We start from the raw sequence: 5,185 nt of genomic DNA, 5'->3' as shown, positions 1-5,185 counted from the left end.
ATTCAGGACCATAAAGTGTAATTGCTGTGTGCCTATGCCCCTACCTCCATATATCTTGATAAACTATATCAGACATAGTGCATCCTATACATAGCTGCTTGTCTGGCAAATCTAATACTCCATAATTATTTATTAAGTAAATTGGGATGTTTTGACTCAGGTTGGATCTTATTATTAAATACAAGTTTAAAAGTTTGAATCTTGTAGTCTGTTTCCCCCTATCAAAATTCCATTTGTAGTTGATTTTTATAGTTGATGATAGACAAGTGGGGGAAAGGAAAGGTCGCCTTCTAGAATATTAAAAGCTACAAGAGCTAAGTGACAGATTACCTACATGGGAGTAAAAAAATTATCAGATTTCTCAGCAGGGACAGTACAAGACTGAAAAAAGAATGAAGATACATAGTCAATATGTTTAGGAAAAATGGCAATCACCCTTTAATAATATGCCCAGCTAAATTATTATTTGAGAGTGAAGGTGAAATAAAGTTATTTTTCAGACTAGTAAATATTAAAAGAGTATACCATCTCTAGACCGTCACAGAATGTTTAAGGATTATTTTAATAACAGCATGGGAAAAGAAAACTCAGAGGCAAGGTATATAATAAAGTAATAACACAATCACCCAAAATGATAAAGTATGTCACTTAAAATTAAATGAACAAAAAATACAGCATTTTATGCTTAAAACCAGTTAAAATAAAACTTAATAAAATAATGGCTGTATTTTATTGGGTAAAGTTTGCTAAAATGTTTATGATATTTAGGAGAAAGAGATACTTAATATTATTAGATACCTTGTTATAAAATTTATAAAATTCTGAGTAGCCACTCAGAAAAGACGTAAAATTAAAAGAAGAAAAAGGAGTGGTTTTAGCACAAATGTATCAAAAACTATTTGATGAAACAAGAAAGAAAAGCTGTTGCAAGACTAGAGTAGTTTAGTTGCCAAATTAGCAAAATAGAACTATGAATTAGTGTTTTCGTCTGTTTTCATATGCCATAAAGAATTGCTTGAGACTGGGTAATTTATAAAGGAAAGAGGTTTAATTGACTCACAGTTCAGCATGACTGGGGAGGACTCAGGAAATTTACAATCACCATGGAAGGCAAAGAGGAAGCAAGGCACCTTCTTCACAAGGAAGCAGGAAGGAGAAGTGCCATGCAAGAGGGCAAGAGCCCCTTATAAAGCCATCAGATCTGTGAGAACTCACTCACTATCATGAGAACAGCATGGGGGAAACTGCCCCACATGATTCAGTTACCTCCACCTGGTCTCTCCCCTGACCCTCATGGGTATTATGGGGATTATGGGATTACAATTCAAGATGAGATTTGGGTGGGGGCACAAAGCCTAACCATATCATATCAGTTAGTTATTAGAACATATACCTAACACATATAAAAAATATTTTTTCTCAAGTATTGTGCAACATTTACAAAAATTGACTACATATTAGTTTGTAAAAAGCGTTTAAATAATTGTCCACATACTCTCATCAGAAAGAAAAGTGAAATCAGGATTTATTGATGAAAGATAATTTTATAACAAACAAAACTGTATGTTTGGGGACAAACTGCGCTTCTTAGTAGCTTTTTGTTTACATCTCAATGAAAATTTAAAAGTATTTAGAACTGAACTTAAAGGTAATTGCTATATGCCAAAATGTATGAGTTCCAGCAAAGAAAGGACATGAAAGAGTCAAGATATATGTTACATATGCAGTTTAAGAAGTTGGGGAAAAGCAATAGAATAAGCCTAAGGAAAGTGGCTTAAAGGAAACAATGAAAGTGAGAGTAGAGATTAGCAAAACAAAAAACAGAAATACAGAGTTAAACAATAACAAAAACTGTTCTATAAAAGCAGTCTATAAAAAGGAAAACTAAACAAAAAATACTAAGCCATTAAAAGACTAATTGAGGTATAAAATATGAAGCACAAAGAAGAGGTATATAATTACAGATATGGTAAGGGTTAAAAAATAATGAGAATACTATGAATATTTGAAAACCTAGGTAAAATTGATATTTTGTAGAAAATATTACAAAATTGATTCAAAATACATGAAACGTCAATAAATCAGCAAACATTGAAGAAATGAATTATTAATCAAAATCCCTCTGCTCAAGCCTATTATCTATCTGTCCTTCCTAGCTATCTTAATACCAAACTGTGCTACAAAATATTTTCTACCACTCATTCTAAGAACAAATAATCCTGATCTTACATAATTTTTTTTCTTTTTTTCATAAACTATTTTAAAAATAGAGAAGGTAGACAAATATAATCTTCATATAAAATAAGATAACCATAGACCAGAAAAAAAATACTACAGACTAAATTCTCCTATGATTTCTGTAGAAAGTATTGACAAATGAATTCAGCAGTTTTCAAAGGAAATATACTACACAGATCATACTATGTAGGTGTTTATCTTAGCAATTTATGGATAGGTTATAAAGATGTTACATTAATAGGTTGAAGAATATTAGGAAATAAACATCTTGATGGATGCAGAAAACACATTTGATAAAGTTTATCATACAGGATAAAAACCTTTAGCAAACTTGCATTTAGGAAAACGGAACTAGAGGAGGAGCAGGCAGGGACCGAGCGGGTGCCTCAGTGCCCTAACCCTCCGGTCGCCTGGCCTCTCAGTCCTCTCCCAACAGTTCTCCGAGGAACTATGTGATCCCGGAAGTGCCCGGGCCTTTGCTGTGTGGGATAAACAGTAATGGCGGAGTCTGCAGCTCCCAGACCAACAGTCACAACATCAGGAGCAGGAGTGGCAGCGGCGGTGGCGGCAGCGGCCTCCCCTACCAGGAACCTCACAGTCCCTTCTGTCCCCGGTGGTCGGGCGAGGGGGCGGCAGCAGCGGCGGCAGCTGTACTAAACAGGTCACCTGCAGGTATTTTATGCGTGGGGTTTGTAAGGAAGGGGATAACTGTTGCTACTTGTATGACCTCTCTGACAGTCCATATAATATAGTGTGCAAGTATTTTCAGCGAGGGTACTGTATTTATGGAGACTGCTACAGATATGAACATAGCAAGTCATTTAAACAGGAAGAAGCAACTGCTACAGAGCTAACTACGAAGTCATCCCTTGCTGCTTCCTCAAGTCTCTCATGGATAGTTGCACCACTTGTTGAAATGAATACAGGTGAAGCTGAGTCAAGAAATTCAAACTTTGCAACTGTAAGAGCAGATTCAGAGGACTGGGTGAATGCTATTGAGTTTGTTCCTGGGCAGCTCTACCATGGCTGCACTGCGCCTTCCTGCACTGAAGCACCCCTGCAGGGCTCAGTGACCAAGGAAGAATCAGAGAAAGAGCAAACTGCCGTGGAAACAAAGAAGCAACTGTGGCCCTGTGCTGCAGTGGGAGAGTGCCGATATCGGGAGAACTGTGTGTATGTCCATGGAGATTCATGTGACATGTGTGGGCTGCAGGTCCTGCATCCGATGGATGCTGGCCAGAGACCACAGCATATAAAATCGTGCACTGAGGCCCATGAGAAGGACATGGAGCTCTCATTTGCTGTGCAGCGCAGCAAGGAAATCGTGTGTGGGATCTGCATGGAGGTGATTTAAAAGCCAACCCCTGAGAGCACCGCTTTGGGATCCTCTCCAACTGTCTCAGGTGCATTCGCAAGTGGAGGAGTGCTAAGCAATTTGAGAGCAAGGTCATAAAGTCCTGCCCAGAATGCCGGATCACATCTAACTTTGTCATTCCAAGTGAGTACTGGGTGGAGGAGGAAGAAGAGAAGCAGAAACTCATTGTGAAATACAAAGAGGCAATGAGCAACAAGGCGTGCAGGTATTTTGATGAAAGACATGGAGCTGTCCATTTGGAGGGAACTGTTTTTACAAGCATGTGTACCCTGATGGCCATAGAGAGGAGCCACAGAGACAGAAAGTGGGAACATCAAGCAGATACCCGGCCCAATGAAGGAACCGCTTCTGGGAACTCATTGAGGAAAGAGAGAACAGCAGCCCCTTTGACAACGATGAAGAAGTGCTTGTCACCTTTGAGCTGGGCGAGTTGTTGCTTATGCTTTTGGCTACAAGTGGGGATGATGAACTAAGACTCTGAAGATGAGTGGGACTTGTTTCATGAGGAGTTAGAAGATTTTTATGACTTGGATCTATAACAACCTTGCATGGCTGTGAACTGGTCCGCTGACCCCAGACAGCAGCTGTTCACTGTGGTGGTGTGGCAGTGCCTGTGTTCTCTCCAAGGCAGGCCTATCGACTCCAGGTGCTGGCATAATAATTTTTACCCAGGTCCTGCGTTTTCAACCCCTCACCTTTCCCTGAGGAGTGTGTTGTTTTCTCTGTTGAAAAAAGTTAGAAAAATAAATCTTAAAGTCAGTTTTCTGAAAAAAAAAAAGAAAAGAAAAGAAAAAAAAAGAAAAGAAAAGAAAAGGGAACTTGAAAATAAAAAACAAAACAGAACAACAAATAAATAAAAAAGAAAATGGAACTTGGCAAACAATACCAATCAAAAAAAAAATCACAATCAATTATTAAATTTTAGAGGTTTTCTTAGAGTCAGGAAGATGATGAGATTGTGCTTACAGTTAAAAACTACAAAGTCCTTACTAGAGCCAAGAAAAGATATGAGAGGTAAGAATTGGAAAGAAAACAATAACAATATGCCTATTTGAAGACATGCTTATCTATGTAGAACTTAAAGGAGCATCTATGGAGAAATTATTAAAAGGGTTTTTTAGGCACCAATAATAATAAAAGAAAGCAAACAGAAAATAAAAATTCCAGTCTCAATGGAACAAAACCAATGTTACCTCTTATTTTTAATTAAAGAGGGGCAGCACTTTGGGAGGCTGAGGCGGGTGGATCATGAGGTCAGGAGATCGAGACTATCCTGGCTAACACGGTGAAACCCCATCTCTACTGAAAATACAAAAAGTTAGCCGGGCGTTGTGGCAGGCGCCTGTAGCCCCAGCTACTCGGGAGGCTGAGGCAGGAGAACTGTGTCAACCCAGGAGGTGAAGCCTGCGGTGAGTGGAGATCACGCCATTGCACTCCAGGCTGGGCGACAAAACGGTGTGAGACTCCGTCCCCCCCAAAAAAAAGTGCGGGGGCAAAACCATTCTGGAGAAAAATTATAAAACATTGAAAATATATTTAAAAAAGGACGAGTATGTGTATGTATATGTAGAG

The 5,185-nt window shown here is 38.7% G+C and overlaps 1 pseudogene; it reads left to right on the top strand.

Annotated features, from left to right (window-relative positions):
* Window positions 1-2,736: 2,736 nt before the first annotated feature.
* On the top strand, window positions 2,737-4,152 carry LOC108532861 (E3 ubiquitin-protein ligase makorin-1 pseudogene; annotated as a pseudogene).
* The last annotated feature ends 1,033 nt before the right edge of the window (window positions 4,153-5,185 follow it).

The sequence above is a fragment of the Rhinopithecus bieti genome, unplaced genomic scaffold (assembly GCF_001698545.2).
Source record: "Rhinopithecus bieti isolate Rb0 unplaced genomic scaffold, ASM169854v2 scaffold_10271, whole genome shotgun sequence".
Taxonomy (NCBI): Eukaryota; Metazoa; Chordata; class Mammalia; order Primates; family Cercopithecidae; genus Rhinopithecus; species Rhinopithecus bieti.
This window is presented reverse-complemented; position numbering and strand designations above follow the sequence as displayed.